The 25989-nt window shown below is 43.0% G+C and overlaps 1 pseudogene; it reads left to right on the top strand.

Annotated features, from left to right (window-relative positions):
• Window positions 1–12184: 12184 nt before the first annotated feature.
• LOC109697675 (transcription factor BTF3 pseudogene) lies at window positions 12185–14835 on the top strand (annotated as a pseudogene).
• The last annotated feature ends 11154 nt before the right edge of the window (window positions 14836–25989 follow it).

Here is a 25989-nt window from a genome sequence, read left to right as displayed (position 1 = left end):
TGACCTTGTGCTGCACTGAGAACCCATCTGTCTGGCTCAGAACTATCCTCTCTCTTTCACAGGTGTCAACCATGCTCCTGGGATAAATGGTGAGATCTTGGGACAAAGCAGAAGACAGCCCCAGGTATCTGTGCCAGCTGCCTGACACTGTGCCACAAACAAATGGTGTGCTTTAATCCTGGGTCCTTAAGTCAGGCCCATCTCCTCATGCCCTCTGCCCACCAACTCAGGAAACCTGGCCTCAATGCCAGTTGAGTTTCACCAGGTTTTGCTCTTGGTTCTCAGGTTTCAATACCCTGAGTCTATTCACTTCTCCCCCCACCTCTGAACCACCCAGATTTTGTGTTCTTACCAAGTTTTCTTCCATGCCCTCTGGTTTAGTACAATTTCTTTCCATACATCACTAACCTTTCCCATTTATTTAGAATATATGTATATATATATAATTGACTCTAAGGAGGACCAGCTCTCATCCCTGTAGAATCTCTCCACTCACTTCCTCCCAGCATACACACCAACTCCTTCAGCCCCCACCAAGACACAGGGGAGGGGGAAACAGAAGTTGTCTTTCCCATCCTTTCTTTGCTCCCCATCCTTGTCTAATTTCTTAAAGTGTACAATGCTTGATATTTTACTTTTCCAAACTTTCTATGGTTAAGAGTTAACTGTGTCTCCCAATACAGACCATGTAAGGTAGGAGGATGACCCATTGGAATAATTTCCATCTTACTAAAATAGAAATCTGGGAGGATGTCCTTCCTGCTTGCCTGGGGTGCTATTGTATGAGGCCTTGATTCCTGGAGCGATGGCAGTCATCTTGCAACACAAGGAAAAGTCCAGAGATACTGACTGAAGTCCAATCAACACAGTTTCTAAAGAACGAACTCCAGACCAACAAAACTGGGGTATAGAGCTACAAGTATCCAGATTTCCTAATATAAAAAATGATTAAGTTTACATATTTCTTCGCCTAATTTTATTCCAGAGTTCTATTACTTGCAGACAAAAGCATTCCAAAGCTTTATCAGGTAAGCATCCATCTGTCTACTATGAACTCCATCCAGGTTTGGGTAGAACAAACCTTAAAGATACATTAAATAACACATTCTCTAAGGTGGCCCAATAGGGTTCTGTGAAGAAAACTCAAGAATTCAAAGATATGGGGATAGCCAGGCACTGGTGGCTCACACCTGTAATCCTAGCTACTCAGGAGGCAGAGATCAGGAGGATCACCGTTCAATGCCAGCCCGGGCAAATAGTTCACAGACCCTATTTTGAAACACCCTTCACAACAATAGGGCTGGTAGAGTGGATCAAGGTGAAGGCCCTGAGATCAAGCCCTGGTACCATCAAAAAAAAAAAAAAGAAAGAAAGAAAAAAAGAATGTGGGAATAAAGTTAAAATATTGAGGGTCCAGAAATAAATCCTCACTATATCACTTGATTTTTAACAAGGGGGCTGAGACAATTCAGTGAGAAAAAGACAAGCCTTTTTACCAAATTGGTCTGGGATAACCGGATAACCAAGCACAAAGTATGAATTGAAAACACTACCTCACACTGTGTACAAAAACTAGCTCAAATGGATCAAAGATCTAAGGGTAAGTGTTAAAAATATTAAAATCCTAAAAGAAAACACAGATATAAATCTTTATGACCTGGAACAAGGCAATAATTTCCTAGACAGGATACCAAAGGCAAAGAAAATGTGAATATTATATTAAACATCTTAAAAATTTTTTTTAAATTTGTGCCTTTATCCTTTAGGATAGTATCAAGAAACAAAGAGGAGGAAAAAAAAAAAAAAAACATGGTGGTCAAAGCATGGCTCAAGTGGTAGAATAAGGCTCTGCATTCAATCTGCAGCCCTGAAAAAAAAAAATTTAAACCACAGGAAAAAAGTTCTGGAACTCATATTATTTGATAAATATTTTATCCAGAATATTTTTAACTGTCTTATAACGCAAAAATAAAAAGACAAATAACCCAATTTTAAAATGGGGGAAAATATCTAAATAGACATTTTCTCAAAAATAAATGAATATATAAAAGATATACAAACTCCTGGAAAGATGCTGAGCGTCATTAGATATCGGGGACACACAAATCAGAACCCCAAAGAGAAAGCACTTCACACCTACTGACGACTGTAATCAGAAAGACAAATAATAACGAGTATCAGAGAAGAGGCGGAGAAATTGGAACCCTCACAAAATGCTGAAAAGCAATGCAGCTCTTTGAAAAACAGTATGGTAATTCTCCAGAGAGTTAAACATGAAAATACTACCCAAGTTCAAAAAGTTGAACATAGAATTACTACCCAAGAGAAAAGGAAACACATGCCCATATGAGAATGGTCACACCACATTATTCTTAACAGCTAGAAATTAGAAAGAGCCCAAATGTTCACCAATGGATGAAATGATAAGTAAAACATAAGTGCAATAAAATGGAATGTCATCATTCAGCAATAAGAAGGAATGGAGTACTTGCTATAACATGAAACACTTGAAAACATGCAAAGTGGAGAAGCCAGTCACAAAAGGCCACATGTTATATAATTCCATTCCAAAAGAGGCAACTCTCTAGAGACAAAGTAGATGTGTGTTGCTGAGGCTCGACTAAGGGGAAAAGGGACCAGTCTGGGAGAAAGGCAGTGAATGCTATGGCCATGGTTGTACAACTGTGAATCTATTTTTAAATACTGAACTGTACACTTTATATGATGAATTTTATGGCATGTGAATTGTATCTCAATGAAGCTGGGGGGGTTCCCCAAATCACCCAGGTCCACACGCATTCTTGTGCAAGCTGTTTCTTGATAGGGTCCCAGGAAGTAGAGCCAGTCAGGAACTCAGCATGTTGCAAGAATGATTTGCAACTTTCAAATCTAAGGGGGTAGAGAATAAGAATTTGACTCAAAATCCAAGATCAAGGGTCATAAGATGAGCAAGCAGATTCAGGAAGAATCAGCAATCAGCAAGATTGTCTTAGGGATTCCCTAAGACAAAAACAACAAAGATACTGACCTCTCTACTTCAGCACCAGTGAAAAACATGGCTACCCTGTTGTGTGTGTGCTTCTCTGCTAAACCAGGAGATACAGCAGTGCACATTACTCAGCCAGCCTTTAGGCAACCACCATAAACACACAGGAAGTGGCACCTGTAATAAAATACGCTTGCCATTCCCAACCCAGGGCAATGTACCCAAGAAAGAACTTTGTGAAACATTTGAAGTCAAGTTCATGGGCAGAAAGGAAAGTGAAGTAATCTCAGTCCCTAAAATGAGGTAGAATTCCTCTAAAACCAGAATATCCCTGTGCTGGGAACTCAGTACTGCTTGTTGTAGCTCATTCTGTCTTTGAGCGACTGTCTATTGCAGAGATGGTATTGATTTGAAATCTATCTCACCAGCGCTTCCTGTCTCTATCCCCATCCTAATCCTATTTAATCTCTTGGAACCACGGGGATTTATTCATTCAACAAGTATCTATAACATATCAGTACCCATGTATAACTCTACTTATCATGTGCCAGGTATTAGGCTCTAGGAGGACTAGTGGGGGAGAGATGAAGGATAAGCCACTTATACTTTTGAATAAGTTGATTCAGGTAATTGTTTCTCCTGCAATAGTGGGCTGAAACCCCTTCCAGGGGTGATTTTCATAGTAGGGTGGGCAGCATAAATGCATGGGGGTGCATGTGGACTTGGGACGCATTTAACTCATTTACAACCTTAAAAATCAGTAGCAATGAAACCCACCAAATACTGTTTTAAAAGGGGGGAATGGAAATATAACAGAGGGAGTGAACTTGTTCAAAGCAGACTGTATACATGTATGAAATTATCATAATGAAACCCCCTCATCTTATAAATGTATACCAATTCAAAAGTACAATAAAATTCTTTTTTAAAAATCAGTAACAAAACTGAAAGTACCATAGACTATCAAGCAAAGAACACAAAAGTAAGATTATTGGAAGAAATACAAATGAACAAAAAAGGGGCAAAGTTCTGTCTCACAAGCAATGAAATATACAAAAGAAAACAAGGGAATTTTGTTTTTCATCTATAATATTAGCAATTAGTCAAAACAGAATATTCAGTAGTGACAGGGGTGTGTAATGATAGACAGAAATACTTCTTGTTAGAATAAAAGCTGGTATATTAATGAAATATATATATACCTCATCCTCATCCTTATAAGAATAGGATAACTAGGACACAGATTCTAACAAATGCTTATGGTATAAAGATAGTAATCAAAGTGTTTTATATAAGCCAGAAGAAGAAACAACTTAAATATCCATGGAGAGGGGAGTGGTCACATAAATTCTGATATACTGATCTGTGGGAAAAGAATCTGGAATACGGTCGTGCACAGCATAACAACATTGCAGTCAACAGGGGACAGCCCATCCAATGTGGTCCCGTAAGACTATACGGCCTCGTGATGTCAAGGCTATCTTAGTCTGCGCAGGTGCAATGTGACATTGTTCACACAGGATGAACTCGAACTCACCTGGCGACACATTTCTCAGAGCATATCCCCTTCCCTAAATGGCACATATGTACAGTTGAATAGCATGAGGAAACGCTCGCGATAATGCTACACTAAAAACTCAGGGCCCAACATCAAGATGTACTTACTTTCTAATTATATAAAATACCTACAATTTATAGAAATATGGAAAGAAATATCGCCAACTGCTCATGGTTGTAGTTACTGAAAGTGGAATGAGCAGTTGCTTACATTTCCTTCTTTATTCTTTCCTGTAGCTTCCTTAAAAGATCCTGTATGGCCTTCTTCCTTTTTTTTTTTGGAGGAAAAAAAAGAATTTTACTATTAAAAAAAAAATAGACAGTAGTAGAAACTCTTAAGTCACCCAGGCTCCTCTATTACCAGCTGAGTCTTCAACAGCCTTATTGGTAAAATAAGGACAATTGTACCTAAATGGCTCCACAAAATTGCCAGGAAGATAAAATAAGAAAGTGTAGGTGTCAGGCTTCGTAAATTGTAAGGCATTGTACAAATGTTAGCTGTTGTTAACATTATAACACAAAATTAACTCCAACAATCTGAGAGGAAAGAAAAGAAATCCATAATAAGGTAACTGAGGCTTTGACATAAGAACTAGGAAAATATAAGAATGAGCTAAGAATAGAAAGATGTAAAAAAAAAAAAAAAAAAAGTCCATAAGAATACTGAAGAGGTAGGTGTTCACTAGCATTTCAGGAAGCCCAGGGAAAATGCATAACAAGAAGTAAAAAAAAAAAAAAAGATGTACAAGACAACCAGATGTTAACAGCGCTGCCTGGCTAACAAGCCTCACACAATGCTCTGTCTTCATTTCGTTTTAAAAAGAAAGTCTTTCCATAACTGAGAAACAGTCAAGAGAGGATGGGGAGCTCACTTGATATGACAGGCAGATGAAAATCAGAGACAGCTTAGGTCAAAATTTACTGGAGAAGCATTTTGCAAGGATCTGATTCCAAAAATAAGAATAAGCACCCTAAGGGGGAAAACTGGTGAGAAGAACATTCTGCACAAACACTTCTCTTTATAATAAAAACTAGTACATCCGTGGAATGCAGTTGAATGATAGGCTTTTAAACCCAGTCTTTCTACCTTAAACTTGTCCTGCTACAGACTCAGATAGTAGAATAGTATTAAAAAAACTAATCAAAAATATTTTTGTATGTGCCAGAAATGGAAACGATGTCCTTAGAAATGACAAGGACCCAGCAAAAGGATGGACTGCTTCACCCTGCAGAGAAAGATGCCTGGGGCTTGCCATGGCTGGTCTTGCCTCCTGTTTGAAACTCCGTTCTCACCCACTCCCCTGTCCAGCTTGCAGGCAGTTCCTTCTCCAGCTTCCTTTCTCTGCCAACTCCACACAGCACTTGCTCCTTCCCAGCCTCCCTTTCTCCCTGTTCCAGTTCTTACCTTCAAACCTTCATCTCTGCAGGACCTTTCCTCACCTCCCAGGCCATGGCTCCATTGCCCGTCAGGCTTATCCCTTAGAAGCCCACTCCCAAAGGAGGCTTGCCAAATCCAAGTACATGGTCTCAAAAACAAAGCAGACAAACAAGTAAAACTTAGTCCAAGGGAGCTTGGCCTGCTCTTCCTGATGACGGTTCTTCTAGAAACACTGGCTTCCTTTTAAGCTGCTTTCTCTCTTCCCAAAGAAAACTGATCACGTTGCAAGTACTACTGATACACACTTTCTTATTCTTCTTACACCAGGACCTTCTGCCTGCCCAAATCTGGGTAGGCCACTGCAGCAGTCACCTGGCTAGTCTGCTCCTCTCGGCCTCCCCAATTCCTTCTAAATACCACTGTCAAAGAGAGCTTTAAAAGATGACTCTTTCTCCTCACCTGGACTCTTCTAACCACTGCTTTCAATGACTACTTTATATCTACTAAGATAAAGTACAGATGTTTGGGGGCACTTGTCTAACATACACAAGGCCCTGAATTAAAAAAAAAAAAAAAACAGATGTTTTGCTTGACCTTCAAATCTTTAGCTAAGGACTGAACAAATGGGAGTGGCTTGGCCAAGTTCAATTAGAGGGTGGGACCAAGGTGGTAACCAAGATTAGGAACTTAAGTATACCAGTTGTCAAGAGCCAGCCGAGCATGAACAAGGTGGTTAATGAGCAATTTTGTCAAGTCTAGGAAGGAATGTCATTGTCAACACTTGAACTTAAAGAACAACAACCCAAAGTGGATCATGGCAATGGAATCACTCTAAAAGTGGAAAGAAGAGATTGATGAAAGGCAGAAGAGAGGGCTCCTGAAACAAGCACCAAGTAGATGGAATCTAGAGTTGGTACCCAAATGGCCCTTCACATGAGCAGGTCAAAAGCATGCCTGAGAAGATTGGAAGAGCCCAGGAACCTGGTGCTGGGCAGCACAATGTGTCTAAAGCCAGTCTCCCTGGGCACTTGCTCCCCACACAGGGATAACTCTTCTTCTAGTATGTAAGGCAAGCTGCAGCTTCTGACAAAGGCAAAAATGCAACTGCTAGAAAACTGACCTGAAAGTAGTGCTTTGGATCCATTTCTCCTCCACATGAACCCACCAGTCCATGCTCACTACCTTGTGCTAATGGGACAACAACAATAAAACACCTTAGGCTGGATAACTTGTAAACAACAGAAATTTATTGCTCATAGCTCTGGAAGCTGGAAAGTCCTAGATCCAAGGCATCTGCAGATTCAGTGTCTAGTGAGGTCTTGTCACATACAGGTAGCATCTTCTTCCTGCATCTTTGTATGACAGAAGAGGCAAATAGGCTCCACCAAGTTCCTTTCACAATGGCACTAAGCTCATTCATGAAGACTTCACCCCGCCATCACCTAATCACCTCCCAAATGCTCTGCCTTTAGGTATCATCATGATGGTTAGTTTCAATGCATGTATTTGGGGGGTTTAATGCATATACAGACATTCAGGCTGTAGCACTGCAAGACAGCTACATGTCCCCACTTAGAGTCATCTAACCATCATGCCCAAAGCCTTGCATTCTCTTGGCCCAGTGATACCTAATTCTCATCCAACCTTCCTTGTCCCTTGCTTACTACCAGTTTGTGAGGAACTTTCTTCCTACTGAACCTCAGGAAAGAAGGAAACGAGGGGAATAAAGGACCTACTGAACCTGAACCCATGCTTCAACTTTGGCGTTGAATCTGCCTTAGGTTATCGGTGACTTTTGCCTGTTTATGGCTTCTCTTCTGAGGCACATTCTAACCCAACACTCATTCCCAGCCCATCTACTGCCACCAAAGAGGTGAGGACACCTGCATACTCATCTTCCCACCTTCCTTTGCTGTCAGTATAGCCAGAGTCTTATGGGAGAAGATGGTGCTTTTGGAAAAACTGACTTTTCCCAACAAAAGAAACAACTGGTAACCAACCTTTCCTTTTTGTTTGTGACTCAAAACTTGGCTTGAAGCTGCAACAGCCACTTTGTGATCATTTGGCAAGCACAAAGGTGAGAAGCTAATTATTTAAAATGGTCCTATGGGGCCTGGTTCATCCATCCCAGACTATTAATTGTATATGAACTCTTATTTTTTTAATCTGCTTTGAGTTAGTTTTTTTACTTGCAGATGAAAGCCTCCTTAACTAACCACCTCTCTTGACATAGTATGAGCTCTTTGGTGGTAGGAGTCACATCTTCTATAACTTTGCTTTGCTCCATGGCAGTTAACACAGGCCTAGCCTGTAACCATCATTGATAACCATCTGTGAGGACAGAAGAAAGTTTCTGATCTCTCAAAGTGTCTACTGAAGCAGATAAGGCATGGATATTAGCTGAAATGGTGGGGAACAAATGAGATGTCCTAGACCTAAATGACAAATTAGATGTAAATAAATCCTGCTGACCAGATGGCATCCACCCAAGAGCTCTGAAGGAAATGTTGGCCAAAATGTTTGACCTGTTATGATAAAAGACCTGGAGTCCCAGAAGCTGCAATAATGGCCAACATCCCTCCTTACACGCAAAACCACCTCTTGAGCTCCTGGGAGCCAGAGGGCAAGGGGTCTGACATGTTGGTAAAGCCTGAAAAAACAGATCACAGGATCTTGAAGAGCATTAACTGGAAAGCTCAGGCCGGCTCTTCCTAAAGAGACCCAGAATAGACCAACTGTAAATGCTCTTTTAAAGGGGACCAAACAGAGATGCATGATGGGAGGGGCAGGGAGAGGACCAGTAGAAAAGACATATTTAAAATTTCAAAATTCCATAGTATGGTTTAAATCATGAAGCATCCATCTGCCTAGAACTCGGTGAGTCTGTGGCCTCAAAGCTTGGATTAGAGAGCAGGATTCGACAGCATGGGTTACATTGAATTTCAGAGAAAACTATGTCCCAAATCTGGGGCATCCTTACACTTCAAAACTATTTGGACATTCTTGTTCTTCAAAATTATCTATTATTTCTCTGTGATGCAAACATAATTGGACATTCTGTTGTTGCTGTGCTGTGTCTTTTGCTCATTCAAGTACCAGGGGAGCAGTAGAGGGAAAAGCTGGCAGGGCTGCCTGGTAGACCCTATAAGAAAAATAACTAAGGCAAAAAAAGGACCTGAGTTCAAATCCCAGTACTGCCAAAAGAAAAAAAGTTACACATGAATGCTTGTGACAACTGAAGTCACAACAGCCAAAACCTAGGAACTACCCACTGTTCATTAACTGATAAACGAGTAAATAAAATGTGTATATCCATGCAATGGAATATTATTCAATCATAAAAAGAAGTGAATACTGATACAAGCTAGAACATGAATGTACCTTGAAAAGCAGTATACTAAGTGAAAGATGTTGAACACAAAAGACCACATATTGTATGGTTATATTTATGTGAAACTTCCAGAATAGGCAAGTCCATAGAGACAGAAGGCAGATTAGTGGTTGCCTAGGGCTGGGTGGGTCGAAAGATTGATGGATAATGGTTAACAGGTATGTGGTTTCTTTTGGGGTAATAAAAATGTCCTAAAATTGTTTGTAGTGATGATTGTACAACTCTATGACTATACTAAAAACCATTTGGTTGTATGCTCTTAGATAGTAAGTTGTGTGGTAAATGAATTATCTCTCTTAATCAAGCTGTTTTTTAAAAATCTGACAGATGGTCCAAAGTAGACTTCAACTGTGTAAGACCAAAGAAAGAATAAAAAAAAATTCACCAACCAAAAGTGAATTGAATTATATTGTATTTTTTTATTTTGTGCTTCTAGGGACTGAACCCAGGGCCTTGTGCATGCTAGACAAGTATTCTCACACTGAGTTACATCTTCATCCCCTAAACTTTTTTTTGATGGTACTGGGGTTTGAACTCAGAGCCTTGCACTTTCTAGGCAAGCACTCTACCACTTGAGCCATGCCCCAGCTCTCAGACCCTGAATTTTATAACAGCTCATCCTGGTTGGAAGTCCTGAAGGTGAAGTCTGACCGTTTTCTGCCTCCATTGCTAGGTGATTTTTCTGTCTCCACCCCTATAGCTCACATGCACTTCTAGTCAAAAGCTCTAGGTTATCATAATTGTTGTCTGACCTGGAGACGCCCCCTTGCCCCCACCGAGCTGTGGGTCTCAAAGGGCTGAGACCACTCCCAATTGGTCTTCATACCTCACCCCCAAAACATGATTGGTACCTAACAAATAACTGTTGAATCAATATAAATCTTATAATTCCTGGTCCCTTTATCTAAAAATCCTACTATCGCATGAAAAACCAGTAATGCTATTGCTGCTGAGAAGAGAAATTAGGTGGAAAGGGAGAAGGATGGGAGAGACATTTAGGGCTTGTCCTTTAACATTCTCTGAATTTTATGCATGCCAACACATCAACTATTCCAAAAGAAATTAATTTTTTTAATTGCTTAAAAATATACTACCCATTAGCAAAGACATGGAATTCATGTGTTTGACAAAACAGAACTATAAAATATGACATCGTTCTCAGGAGGACAGATTCAGGCAGCATACCAAAGTTTGCTGAGAGGAGACTCGAGGCACCGGGAATAGGAGTCCCAGGAGAGTGGGGTGGTGAGATTTATAGCTCCCTTCCCATAACTCTAAGCAAGCAATCTTATTTTCACGTTCTTTCTTGGTAATGGCATCAGGGTCTCTCTGGGCAGTGCCAGCCTCGTGGTCAGACCCCTGTCAGTCCCAAAGCCTACACAGATTCATCAGTGTCATGTGGCATTCACATCCCACCAACACAGCCACCTGTTTACTTGGGAGGACATCATGAGCAGAAACCAGGAAAGAAGGCCTCCTCACAGAGCATAATTATCCACTGACCAGCACAGAATGTGAAGTCCCCACTTACAGCCCAAGGAAGGCAAGCCCAGAAACACCAGCAAAACTCACCCCATGCCCCTCACTCTTCCTCGTAGTTTGTCCCCCTGTTGGGCCCTTTGTACACCAAGATCCCTGGGTCCTCATGCTGCACCTTCATGTCAGTGACTTCCATGTCAGTGAGAAAATACAAAGCACTGAGACCCATGACCCCAGAGGACACCAACTCTTGCAGTAAGCCCACATCTTGTTGGGACATGCTTTGAGATGGGTGTGGGTGTCTCTGACTCCCTCTCTTGCTAACTTGCCCTGTAGCTCTAGGCCATCCATCACCAGCCCTAGGATGGCCCTAGCCTGTGACAAGCACTCAAGACTTGTTTAACTAGCACTGAATGAACAGTGACAGCACCACACACTGTCCCAAGCTATTTAATCCTATATCAGCCTTATGAGGCCAGTGTTCTTATCCTCATTTTACAAATGCATCACTGAGAGCTTAAAATAACTTTCCCAAGAGACCATAGCTACTAAGTGAGAGAAGCAGGATTCACACCCTTCAGCCCCAGAATCCACTATTTTAACCAAAATGCTGTACCATGAGTCCTACAAGAGGCATTGAGTGTGTATGTATGATTGTGTGTATAAGTGGGTGGGATGGAATGTGGAAAAAGGAGAAATAGAAAGAGGCAGGGAGGGAAAGACGAAGAGCAAGAGGGTGAAAAGGAGGTGGTGAGGTCTGGGGCTTCCCACCATGAAAGGCAGCAGCTCTATTTGACCAGTACTCTAGAGGTCAAAGACTGACCCCGGCCATACAAACTCTCAAGTAACTGATGAATGACCCAGAAAACCAATCAGTTCATTTGTTTCAGGGAGAACTGTGACTTCTGAACAAATCAGAGCTCAGGTTCATTGGTGGGAGGCCATGTGCATGGGAAAGGGATTATTGCTCTTGTGGTAAGGACTTCAGTGCCAGAGCACTACAGGATGATCTTATCCACGCCTGTCAGTGAGCTATGATTGCCTAGCGCTTCCTCTCCTCTTAAGCCCACCTGTCAAGCAGAGCAGATATCCCTGACAGCCAGACAGGCCCCTTGCTCTGGACAGCACTGGAACAACACTGACAAATCACTCCTCCTTGGGGGTTCCCTTCTTCCAGACAATGCCTAGACCACCCCGCTTTGGTTAATACATTTGTTTCCCAGATAAGGCACATTATAATCGATTGGATTTCACAATTGATTATGGTTCACAATCACAGATGCTTAGCTCCATTATGCATGAATTCTTCCTATTAGTTTTTCTCTCCAAGAACAACCACATTCTGGAAAAAAAAAAAAAAGGAACAAAATAGCTTTCTCTGACCTATCAGCCGATGATAATTATTCTCAAATCTGTCACTGTTCTGGGCACCCAGATCGACTCTTCATCCCAGGACAGGCCCGAGGGACCTCACAGTGTGAATACATTGGTACTGGTTAGAAGTACAACATGGTGGGATGGTGCAGAAACCAAGTCAGGGGTGAGCAGGCAAAAGCTGACTCCAGGACAAAAGAATGAGCTAGAATGTTTTTAAGAAATATGATACTACTCAAGTCAGTCTGATTTAATCCTAGCTGCTTGTCAGGGCTATCTATGCATAGCCTGCCTAGGGTCTTTGTCTAGTATAGAACAAGACCCCTTACCAATAGCAGAACTTTCTGGTACCACTGGCAAACATAACATTTCAATTTACTGAGAACCTTCTATATTGTTTCAAATTCTTATATGCATGTATTAGTTATCCACTGCTGCAAACAAATAGCCCCCAGTATTTCACAGCTTCAAACAATATGCATCTATTATTGCACAGCCTCTGTGTTTCCAGGCACAGGTTGGCTGGGTCTTCTGGCTCTCCCAAGGCTGTGGTCTCATCTCCAATCTCCACTGGGAAGAACGCACTTCCAAACCCACTCACAGAACAACCGGTAGAATTTACTTCCTCTACAACTGGTGAACTGAGACTTTGCTTCCTCCTGGAATTCTCATGAGCTTGTGATGAAGAATCCCATGGTTCCTTACCATGTGTGCCTCTTCACAGAACATCACCTAACATGGCTGCTCACTTCAAGTTCAGGAGAGAGACAGCCTGTGCTAGCAAGATGGAAGTCATGGTATTTTGTAATCTACTTATAAGAGTGATGTCCCATCACTTTGCCATATTCTATTTGTTAAAATCAAGTAATGAGGTTCCCTCATACCCACTGGGAGGGAACACAGAAGTAGGGGGAATATGAGAGGGCAGGAATTACTGAGAGCAATGTCAGAATCACATGACCTCCTTAAGACATGATCACAATGCCTGGTCTCCTCCAGGCAGCCCCATGGGGTAGATTCAATTGCTATTCTCTGCAGTTCCCACATGCAAAAGCTGAATTTCAGTGAGCTTAAGTGAGTTTCCCAAGGTTTTGTAGTTCATTGGTATAGAACTAGAACTCAAACACAGTATGTTTTTATAAACACTCACTGAGCTCAGCCTGGTCAAGTGATTTTCTCATAGTGGTCTACCAAAAACAAGGCCACACATTCCACCAATGGGTAATGTTGCTATCCCCTAATTTAAAAAGAGATTAATTTGAAGAATGATAGCCACCAGCATCAAGGCCAAGCTCTCGGCCTTTCCAATTCTGAGCTTTTAACTTGCTGTTCCTCCTTCATCCTGGCCCTGTCACTGTAAGGCAGGCCTTTATGTTCAGTCACTGCCTGGTCCTCCTGATCTGTTACTGCAACTGGTGGCTGTCTATAAAGTATTCCCCTTGATAATCTGCTTAGTGACATGACCCTGACCTTAAATCTTATTAAACCCTACTATACTGCTATGCATTCAATGATGCAGACAAACATCAGACTCCACATCCATCCTCAAGACATTCACAGAATTTCTTGAACCGAGCCCTGCAGTGACCAGTACAGTAGCTATTGGTTTTATCTGACCATGGAGCACTTGAAACGTGGCTAGTCTGAAATGAGATGTGCTGACACAGTAAGATAGTGGATTTCAAAGACACACTTTTTAAAGAAGTAAAAATATCTCATTTTAAAGTTTATATTAGAATAATAATAATGAGACATGAGTGTAAAAGGGGCACTGTCTGGGGAGGATCAGTGAGAGGGGAAAGGAAAGAGTACTGGGGGTGAAAAGGATCTATATCTATCTATCTATACATATATGTATGTATGTATGTATGTGTGTATGTATATGAAGATAGCATAATGAAACCCATCAAACACTGTTTGAAAAGGAGGGGTGAAAAGAATACAGCAGAGGGGATGAACTGTCCAAAGTACACTGTATACATCATGGAATTATCACAATGAAACCTCCTTGTACATTAATGTATACTAATTAAAACTAGCAAAAAGACAGAAGAAAAAATAAAATAAAAGATCTATAGTAGCTCTGGTTGCCATCTTGGATCTCCATGTGTGTGCACCTAATCTCAGCTGGTCTGCCTAAAACACTCTAAACACCAACCCTAGCCCCACTCTTGGCCTCATTTCCACTCTGACAAGACGAAAGAAACAAAACAAGCAATCATGAACCAAGAAAAACTTGGAAACTCCAGGCACAAGCACACACTGGTGAGAAAGGATCTGCTTGCAGGAAGAAGAGGCTCATAGAACAGTGACAGTGGGTAACACAAAGCTTCAGTTCTCCTTGGACTTGGGGTAAACAATATCTCTGGGATTGAAGAGGTGACTATGTCTACCAACCAAGAAATAGTGCTCTACCTTAAAAACCCTGAGGTTAGAGCATCTCTGGCAGCAAACACTGTCATTGCTACACCATGCGGAGACAAAGCAGCGGACAAACGCTCCTCAGCATCTTAAACCAGCCTGGTGCAGACATTCTGACTAGTCTACGGATCCTGGCTGAAGCTCTGCCCACACAGCCTGGGGATGGAAAAAGCACCACTTGTTGCTAGAGAGGATGATGGTGAAGTTGTAGATCTTGTGGAGAATTCTGAACAGGTTTTAAGAAAATGAGGCAAATGGAATTGAGTCACTTTCTGACGAAGATAAAACCTGAAGAAGTTACTGGTAGCTGTGATTTTATCTTATGCTGGCTTTTTAAAATTCTTTTGTTTGTACATCTGATCAAATCTAGATCTCTAATATTTTTAAGCCCAAGCCCCGTGGACATTGCAGCTCTTTTCCATTTTTGCTTATACACAATTCATTCTTTGCAGCTAATTAAGCTGAAGAAGCCTGGGAATAAAATTTGAAACAAAGGTTAATAAAGTTCATTGGGTAGTAAAGAAAAATGCTCCTATTAAGTGTTAAAATGATAATAGTTGGGGAGCATGGAGTTCAGTAACACATACTGAAAAGAATATAGTGAAATTAGCTTCACTTTTTATTTTTAATGGAACTACTAGAAAATTTAAAATTAAACTTGTGGCTTCCATTTGTGGCTCTTGCGATATTTCTAACGGGCCATGCTAGTATAGAGGCCGAGTCAGACAGTTACCACCAGCTATCTTTATTGAGGGTTCACGTGTGTCTGGCCCTGGGTTCCACAATCTCTCTATACATACCCTACATGTGACACAAGTTATTTCGGTTGGTCTACACAATAAACTCTTCTTTTACAGCTAAGGTGGAGGTTCAGAGGGCTAAAGCAATTTGCCTGAAGTCACACAACACATGAGCAAGGTTGAGAGGCTCCAGTGCTCCAAAGTTCATCAGGGAAAAGTCACCACATCTGTGCGGCTCAACGATAGGCACTATAATGTCGGAACAGTGTCAGGTGGGGCACCCAGAAGGAAGGGAACAACTCCACCTTGGCAGGTGCCAAGGACACGTCACAGATGGCAGAGATGTTAAGCTTAGTGAACCTAAAATAAAGATATCCAGGAGGCCAGCCTGTAGGAGAGGGCTTCCTAGCAGAGGAAGCAGCTGGTGTGAAGTCCCAGAAGCCTAGACCCGAACAGTAAATTCTGGAAACAGCTCAGCTTTGATGTGGCAAGTGGAGGTAGATAAGGCCGGCGAGATGAGTAAGAACTTTGCAGGGAGAGCCTTCATGCCATGCAAGGAGCTGGGACTTCATCCTGTGGGGCAGAACTTTACACCTGGCTGCACTCTGGGATCACTGAGAGAGCTTTCTAAAATACCCAGGCCCCAGCCCCAGCCCAGAGTAATTATATCAGAAAATTGGATGGGGAGAGACGGGTGGTCCTTTTCCCAAAATATGTTAATACTCTCTACAGTGGCTCTAATGTGAAGCTAGGTCGAGAACCTTTCCACCACATCGGGAATTGTGGGAGAGATTTAAGAAACAGTCAGATGACCAGGGTTCTGCCTTAGGAAGATAATCTGAGGTTGCATGAAAAATGGATGATTGGAAGTAAGTGATTCTGGAGAGGGGGGGAAGCCAAGCAGGGTTCTACTGAAAGGGTCCAGGTCAGGAAGGCCATGTTGCTGAATGCAACTGGTTATGAAGTTTGGGTGAGGTTCCCCCACCTTCAACCATCACTTCTTAATCATGTACCCACAGTCTAGAGCCCATTCAACAGAATGCTAGATCTGCCTCACCACGGAGGACCAGGGATGTCTCCACCCCACCACATTCTACTTGAGACCATGACATTCCGAAAAAGCCTGCTTTTCCAGGATTTCCTAATTCTCCCCTTGGCTCCTAGGAAAGTCTACAGCTCTTCAGGTCCATCAGCAACTCCTCTCCTCTTTCCACATCCAATCAGTCACCAGGGATTGTTGCCCATTCCCTCAAAGATGTTCAGAGCTGCTTCTCCTGCCATTTCCAGCCCCTGTTCCATCCAAGCTCTGTCATTTACTGCTTGAATCTCTGTGATATTCCCTGTGTTGAGCACTGCTGGCTGGATGACCAAAATTATCCACTCCTGTTCCTTGTTTAGAGAACCCCAAAGTTATTCAGTGGTGTTGTGCCCACCTTCAGGGATGAGTCCATTTTGGCTTCACATTGCAATCACTTGAGGGGGTTTTAAATACGTCAGTGCCCAGGCTCACCACCATTTGAAAATCTGATTTGGAAGGTCAGTTATAGGGTTCATGCACTTAGACATAGAAATAGATGACAGATACAAACACATCTCTAGATATAGGTTGTGTATCTATATAGTCACATACACATACATGGTAGAATTCATTGGAAATACATATACAAAATCTCTACTATACAACCATAGTTGAGACCATTGCTCCAAAACTAGGGTTTTGAAAGTCGATGCTTGGATCAGCAGCATCAACATCTCTGGGACTTGCTAGAAATGAAAATTCCTGGGTCCTAACCCACATCCATTGAATCGGAAACTTTGAAGGGGACCAAGGGAGCCATGTTTTTACATATCCTCCAGGTGATTCTAATGAACACTCATGTTTCAGAACCACTAGCCTAAACTAGTCATGGAAATCTCATTCACATTTTCTAATGATTGGTTTTCAATGGACCTGTGGCCCAGTTCTGGTCAATGAAGCATGAAATAAAGTCTTCCAGGAGGACATCTGGGAACAAAGTCTTCCTCCCTAATAAGAAGAAGGAATTTTCTCACATTAAGAGAAAGCTCTTTCTCCAACATATACTTTTTGTGAGGAAGGGGACCTGTTGTCATGAGAGGCTGTGCTACTTGGTGCTATGGCAGCAACCTTGGGACCATGAAGAGAAAGTAGAAAGAATCACAGAACAGTTATCTAGAGTCTGATGTTGAACAGCCAAATGAATCAATTGTGGAATTTCCCAATCTTCATAGTTTATGTGAGATCATTAAATGCTATCCTTATTTAAGTCATTCTTAGTTGCACATTCTCTTATTTGTAGCTGAAAGCATCCTAACTTCAACAGACTCCTAACTGTTGTCCACAGTTCCATGTTCTCCCCTTCAAACTCAACCCACTGCCAACAACAGTGAAGGGTCTTAGACCCTTAGTAGGCTACTAATTAAGCTAACATCTTAGGAAGATGCTGGGGAAAGGCACAAGATTCCCATTTCAGAGACAAAACACTTTATACTTATGGTACAAATATTTGCCTCAGTTCTCCTTTATTCAAGTCACGCAGAGTCAACACTTATGGCACCTGCACACAAAGTGAATTGTTTATAGGACAAAACCCAAAAACAAGGGCCCGAAAAGCAGCAAGCAGCCAAAAGCTTGCAACATCCCATTCTCTCCTCCCTAGAAAGGAGCAGGGACACAGTAGTCACACTGCTTGCCCTGCTTAGTGACCTGGATGACCAGTCACAGAACTTCTAAGTATCAAAAGAGAGATACACCTTACACCTAGCACACTGAACAAGAATGTGCAGGGAAGCTTGGAGTCCCTGTGGATGCCTCCCCAGACCCACATGTGGTATCCAGGCAGCACTCCCAAATGTGGTCCCCTGAGTCCACTCCTCAGATCTCAGCAGAATCTAAGTTGGCTCACAGTCCTAAATATTCCCTCCTTATTTATGACCTATCACACCTTTCAAACTAGGCTCTGACTAGGTCCCCACAGTTCAAGGATGCTTGTCAAGTCCTTCCACTTCCACTTCCACTTCCACTGAGCAAAGCCCTTCCCTTCTGGTCTGGCATACAGCTTTCCAGACTTCCCTCTTCACCTGGGCCCCACCTCTCATCTGCATCTCTGAACTCATGCTCCAGTGGGATTCTCAGTACTTTGGTGAGCACACACTAGAATCCACACCCTCCAGGTCCACCTTGGTCTACTTTGTCCTCACAGCCAACACTCTGGACTTCCATTAGCCTGGAAGGAGAGTTGGGGCAAGTGTCTCCCAGTGACTTCCTAATCACATACAACTCCATACCCTGGAATCAAGGCCCTATACACCCTGGCTGCTTTTCTACAATCATCTCCATTGTCCCACTGCAGTCAGCCCCATCCCATGTGGCTTTCTCCACCCTGTCTATTGTTTTATCCACTTTGTAACTCTGCCCTTCCACCCCACCCTATTCCTGGGAAATCCAGGTCCATCTGAAAGGGTGTGATTTTGGTTCAGTTTGGCATGGCTCTCTCCCAGCTGGATGGGTCCTGAGCCTCCTTTCAACTCCCAGGGGCTGTACCTATTCTATGGTTCTCAGCTTTCCAGTCTTCTGTTACAGCCCTCCAGGCTTGTCTCATCCCTGCTACTAGATAGAATAAAAGCTCACAAAAGCAGGAACTGTAGGAAACTCCCTTTTGTCTCTCTTTCAGGCCAAGCACTGATACTAGCTCTGTAACTAGTGGGATGGTTTCCCCCTAAGTGTATCTGGCTGCACTTTCCTGACTAAGGCAAGTGAGTAAGTATGCTATGCACTGTGTCATGGCCACCTCATCCATTCCTTCTACCTTAGACACCAGCCGAGAGTGAGCCCTTCATGTCATTGGAATTGATGCCATTTATTGAGTCAGCCAAAGGGCAAATAAACAATATACAACTCTATAGTGAACACAAATTGTGCCTCTGGGTGTGTACAAATCCTATAGAGTTTCCCAAACAGGTTCTGAGAATGGATTTCAGCTGTTCCTAGAAGCCTTGGCCTTGGAGTATCCCAGTGGGGCCTAGGTTGGAATGCACAAATATCACTTTCTATGTATTCATTAATGTACAAATGTTTCAGGTTATGTAAGGGATAGCAATGCTTCTGAGGTGTCAAGCTCCTAGAACCCAAAGGCCTAGCATCTTTAGAGTTTAATCCTACAAACACTGTCATCCTATTGAACACCAAGATAAAGGGACTGGTAAATAAAGTAAGAAAAGATAAAAATGAGGAGTTGAGAAGGAAATGGCTGTGATGAAAGGTGGCAATGGACTGGAACGAGGATGGAATAGAGGAAAGGATGGAGGTAGGTCTGCATGTACTACATCCAGACAGGAGGCAATGGGTTAGAGAGGGGGTGGACAAGGTCAGAGTGAGCTGAGAATGGGGTGAATGGGGATGAGGGAGTCAGGCTCCTCCCAAAAAGGCCCAGCTTTTTTGGTACTTGCTTGATGCTTCTTTTCCCCATCCTCCCCAACATCTTGAATGACAACCTATCCCAGTCCATGTTGAAACCACATTGCAAAGTCATCTCTACCCAGTGGACTCAATTTAAGGCCATGTCTGTAACCGATCCAGCTCCAAAAACCCTGCTTAACATAAGGAGACAATGCTTTGTGGTCTGCCCTATTTTTTGCTTTATTCTCCAACACTAAGTGTGACTTCAGGATATCCCCACATTTTCAGTGTCCAATGACCTGCTTATATTGCCATACTGAGTTTCTCTCTCTCTCTCTCTCCCTCCCTCCCTCCATCCATCCCTCACTCCCTCTTCCTCTCTTTCTCTCTCTCCTCCCTATTCTGGAACTGTAATGAACCACATGGCTCTTTCTGCCAGCTCTATTTGTTCCTGTTACCACTGGCCTCTTTGCTGTCCCATCTCCTTCTCTCAGTAACTAAGTGTCCTTTCCAATTTTAGCTGAAATCGGACTCCTACTTAGCTTTTGCTTCTCCACCTCCTGTGGCCTCTCTTGTCATTTATTATTTAACTCAATCACTGTATTATATATGCACAAGAACAATTTCTGAATATTACTGGTGCAAAACAAATTAAGACCCAAATCAGAAGCAAACTTACCTCTTGTCATCCCACCCTGTAGCTCCATTGCCATTCTGCTCCAGTCCTAGGCCAAGGCCCCTGGAAGAGCCAGCCAGTGAGCCCAGATCTGGTCAACACACCTCAAGCCCACTTACCACCTTCTCTGTTGGACTCGATGGGAAACTTCCAGATGGCTTCTCACAGATGCATTTCAGGTTCTGTAAGGGACATCTTCCTGAGGTGGACGTTTGAGTGAAATTTTACATGTAATTCCAAGTGTGGAAAGCACACAGGATGACTGGTTCAGGGACCCCTGTCCTATTCCTCTATGGCCATGATCATCTCATTCCTGGACCTTGACCAAGACCTTTAACTTCTCCAGACCTCAATTTTCTCATCTATAAAAGCTCAGAGCCAGGTCATATTTCCTCCAATTTCCTCAAGGAGAAAATTCTAAAACTCATATTTACCGAGTGGTCCACATGATTCCGTTGGAGATCACTTCTATAGTTAAAATTCAGTTCCACTCCTAATCAATAGGTAATTATGGAGCACTTGCTCTGCTGCTTCTCATTAGAAAGAACCTTCGGTTAACCTGGAGAACCCTTCATTTTATAGAAAACGGGGCCAGAGCCCAGAGAGGAGAAGCAGATAACCCAAGGTCTCACAGAATGACAGAGTCAAACTAGAATTCACAACTCCTGGCCCTAGAATACTCTTCTTCCCTGTGTGGTGCTTTTAAGCATGCATGCAAATATTTTGATGTCCCCCTTCCATGGAAAAGTGAGTCTATGTCCCCTCCTATTCATCTGGATGGACCCTCAACTCCTTCTACTAGCTGGATATTTGGGAGTAATGCTGTTTAGCTGCCACAGCAAGGATATGGAAGGCCATGCAACTTGTGCTTGGCTCTCATAGAACATTTGTTTGTTCTTAGAGACTTCAGCCTCTATGGAATAAGTCTGGTGATTTTCAGGCTTCCATGCTGGGTAGGCCACATGTGGACACTCCTGACAACTGTCTCAGAAAAGCCTGTCTGGTAGGCAGCCCAGCCTACTGCCAGACAGATGAGTAAGAACTATAATGAAAGTATAACTTCCATCCCCAGCTGTTGAAGGCAGCCCCAAGATAGGCCTCCACCAGTTGAAGGCACCTCCAGCCATTTGAGACCTTCCACTGAGAGCAAATAAGAGCCACCCCTGCACCCTTTTCTAACTCCTGACCCACAGAATCAGAGAGTACAAAAAGATAGCCATTATTTTATGCCACTAAGATATATGATGGTTTTTAATGTAGCCATAGATAACCTAACCAATTGGTAAATTCTTACACTACTAATAATGGATCTTGGGCTCTGTGCCTTAGTGACCAATGCCAGAAGTTTATGACACACAGCACAAGTGCTGAAAGTGGAGAAGTAACCTCTGCCTCCTCGCACCCTCATAGCCCCCAACCTACCTCCAGAACAGACAAAGCACATAGGCTTTTTACTCCCTAGGAAAGCTTTCCTGTCTCTTCCTAAGTGTTTTGTTTTTGTCAAGCGTGGCAGGCTTGTCATATTGGTTAATAACCGGTTAATCTATGTCTGTCTTCTCCACTAGACTATGAGCTCTACAGGAGCATGGTTGTATTCTGTGCATTTCCCCAGGCAAGTGCCTAGCACATAGTGGGCATGAAACAAATGTGGGTGGACTAAAAGTGTCAAAGACCATGTGACCAGCTGCTGCTCCCCACCCCCACCCCGTGAAGAAGCAGCAGGACCAGGACCTCCTCCAAGCAAGGCAAGGTCATTTCCTACCTGGCTCCATTTGCTTTACATCAGCCCACTAACAAAGGAAAGATATGCCTTGTTCTACAGGGGCAGGGGACAAAGAAAGCCAGAGAGAACTCAGCCAGCTGGGTTGAACCATTCCAAGGCACCAGATGTATGTTTTATAGTTGTTGCCTTTATGAATGTACTTGTCCAGAAACTCTGGTTAATTTTCCTGTCCAAACGTTAATTTAAAATTGTTGGCTCTGAGAGAGATACTGTCCTTCAGCAGGTTCTGTTATAAACTTCACAACTCCAAGGTCTGATTCAGTGGAGAGCTGGAAAAGTTCCTGGTTGCTAAGAGACCACAGAGTAAATTACCAGCTCACAAAAGACCCTGCTAAGTCCAGTTAAAAAAAAAAAGGTAAAGAATTGGCCTCCTCAAGTCAAAGTAAGGCAAATATATTGGGAAGGAAGATGTCTGATTGGAAAAGACAATTATAAATATTCTTCATGCTGAAATTCAAAGATGCCCTCCAGGTAGCTAGACTCTTGTGTTTTTGTCACTTGAAGGAAACAGCAAGGGAGCACCTTTCCCATACTGAAAATCTGGATCTAAGATGCAGAGGGGAAAACAAACTGTCCCAGTTGATAGGAAGCAAAAAACAAAATGAAATCAGCAGCCTCTTTCATGAGTTCTCCCTGCCAGGATAGTGAATGGGCTGCCTATGGCTGTGGCCCAGAAACATCCCTGCAAGTGAACAAAAGCTTCCTCTGGAAAGGTTTTGGTCAATGCTGGTCTGAGGCCCCTGAACCACAACAAAGAGTGCTGACCCCCACAGGGGTCTTCATACATTCCAACCTCCAATCTGGGCATAAATCAGAGATGAGAATTAGCCAGGGCCTGTAATAGGAAGGAGCAAAGAGAAGAGTACCAAATGGCTCCCAGGTGTTTATTTTGTTAAAGTGCCTTTAAAGCTATGGTTTGGAGTAATTTCTTTCCCGGCCAGATGATTGAGTAAAATATTGTATTAAAGTTCTCTTTAATGATGAAGAATAAAAAAGGCTGCCAATCTCTTAGTTATGATGGAAACTCAGCCCCTTAGACAGTCTTTCTAAGAACCCACTTAGCTGCATGTAGAAATTATCAGCCTTTAAGGAAGGAGTTTGGAAATCTCGGGTAACCACAGAGGCATCACGGTCATCTGACTTTTGGAGACCAGAAAAGAAACGAAGAAATGAAGTGGGGACAAAAGGTAAAGGCGGATAGGGGAACAAAGAGATAGGAATTGGGTGACAAGAAAGCCAGCTGATAGTCGTATGTCAGAAAGATATGGGGTGGTGTTGCTAATGGCTACAGGACTAAAGAGTTCCCACTTATCAATGCTTGTAGGACAGTAAAAGAATTTTAGAACATGATGGATCCAGCAAGCATAAAATAATCTTTAGGGAGAAAAATACAATTCCCCACATGGCAGCTTCCTTCAGATCTTTTCTGACAATCTGGTTTGTCAGACTTGCAAGCAGCATGCAACTGTTATATTTTAGGCAGAATAAGTAGCCTCCAAGACTGTATTATTGTCCCAAATAGTTAGTGACCTTCCCTCCAGAGCAATAGGCACCTCCTCTCTGATACAGCTTTGCCCATGAAATGTGAGCAGAAGTCACACCTGTCACTTTTGAGTATGTGTTTTCAGAGTTACTACGTGGTTGTCTGGCATTTCTTTCTCCTAATACCACAACGAGCAGAAACGGTCCAGGTAGTATCTTGTCCAATAGCCTTGGGTCGCAGAAAGAGAAAGCATGGCACGAGCTGCAGCTGAGTCTCAGGGGACATGTAGCATAGGCAAGAAATAAATCTCTATTGTAGGCGAGAGATTTGAGGAGCTGTCTGCTATTACTGCCAAGTCTGGCCTACCTGACTAATATACACCTCCCATGGAGACTAAAAGATGCCCCGAGTCGGCCTCACCCAAACCTCCCTCCTTGGCCATAGTCTCACCTTCGGCCCCCTTAGAATTAGCTATGTTGACTGGCAGACTCCAGGAGATCAGGTCTGGAGGCCCTGCTGCTGAGTGTGGTTCAAGACCCTAGCAACTGGCATAGGCCATCATGGAGCTCAGTGGCCGACAGTGAATGTCATGACAGAAATGCCAGATTGGGCCAGGCACAGTGACTCATGCCTGTAATCCCAGATATTCAGGAGGCATAAGTAGGAGGATTATATAAGACGAGGCCTCAAGAAAATGCATCCGACCCTATCTAAAAATAAAAAGACAAAAGAAGGGCTGAGGGTGTGATTGAAGTGGTAGAGCTGCCTAGCAAGTTCAAGGCTCCAAGTTCAAATCTTAGGAACAGGAAAGGAAGAAAGGAAGGAAGGAAGAAAGGAAGGAAGGAAGGAAGGAAGGCCAGATTGAGACTAGCTCACCACTGAAAATTTAACCAAAAACTGAAAACAAAACAAATAATAACCCCCAAAACACTGGATCTTCTTGTTTCTACCTTTAGAGCTTTACAGTGTTGAATTTTTTTTAAATCCTGACTCCCTAAACCACAGGAAATAACATGTCTTTATTGAAAAAACTTGTTATTTTTCCCCAAAGCCTCTCTACCCCTCCATAACCTGCAGCCTCCCATTTTTGAGGGCTGCTCTCCTCCCCAATGCTATCCCTTCTCCTTTCCCCCCAACTTCAGCCTGCCCCTCTCAGCCCCACCTCACCATCTATTTGCTCAGCGCCTTTTCCTCCATTCCTCCATTCATCTTCTTCCTCTCCTCACTCATCTCAACCAGCAGAGCAGCGAAGGAAGCCATGCTTCTCCTTAGAGAAGGAAAGGCCCAGAATTCTATTATTTTTGCTCTTAAAAAAACATGATACACACAGCAAAATGGAGAGCATAGGTAGGAAACGAACCTCAATAGCCAGCAGCAGAGAGGGAGTGATGAGAGCTGCTTCCTGGCATATTATAGGAAAACAGGGCCTGGAGCAACCGCTGAGCAGGGAACAGTCTGTGCCCCAGCTATTTATTTGGTTCCTGAGACCACTGAAGGCAGTTGTGCTAAGCCAAGGTTAGACAAGTCCCAGAAAATGGGCCCAGCCAAAGAGGAAGTTTGGACACTCAATGGGGTAGGAAATGGATCTTTTCCTGCAATCTGAGAGTTCCTGCTAGAGCTCCAAAGTGGAGGACAGTAGACAAAGTGCCCCATATTCTTAAAAAGGAAGTGATCAGAGCACATATGCAGGATTTATTCAAAGGTGGGTGATCCAATTCACCACCCCAAGAGAATACTAGAAGGTACAGAGTCCATTGAAGTCAGAGCATCCCTAAAAACAGGGAGTTGGCGGCCTTATGGGAAAGTCTGAGATGGTTCATTGCCTTTCTCTTTCCCCATGCAGGCAGGAAGGATATGATTCCCCTAGCTTTCAAGCAAGGCACAGGGCCAGGAGTGCCACTGGGAGTGGCAGGCCTTCAAGAAGGAGGGAAGGAGAGAGTTGAGTGCCCAGTTGGATGCTAACTGAGCCCCAGAAACCAGTAGACAGATGTGAGTCTTCCCTCTGGACAGGAACTTGGGAATGCCCTTGTCCTTGATCCCCTGGTTCTGGAACAGGGCGGCTGTTCTCTGCTTCTTGTCTAGGAATCTATAAAGAAATGTGGGAAGCTTCTGGGGTGAGTTGCAATGGCAGAGGTGCAGAAAGGTCATGAGGACATCTTCCCTGGGTTAGTCTGAACCATGTGACAGCTGTATCATTTATCCCTCCTGCAAGGGTCTGAGAAGACTTCACCCAAAATGGAAGCTCAGAAGCTAGAAGCAAGGTGGAGGAGAGTAGCAAATAATAAATAAAACAGCTTTTGTCCC

The sequence above is a fragment of the Castor canadensis genome, chromosome 8, assembly GCF_047511655.1.
Source record: "Castor canadensis chromosome 8, mCasCan1.hap1v2, whole genome shotgun sequence".
Lineage (NCBI taxonomy): Eukaryota > Metazoa > Chordata > Mammalia > Rodentia > Castoridae > Castor > Castor canadensis.
Note: the sequence above shows the minus strand (reverse complement) of the source record. Positions and strands in the feature narration are given on the sequence as shown.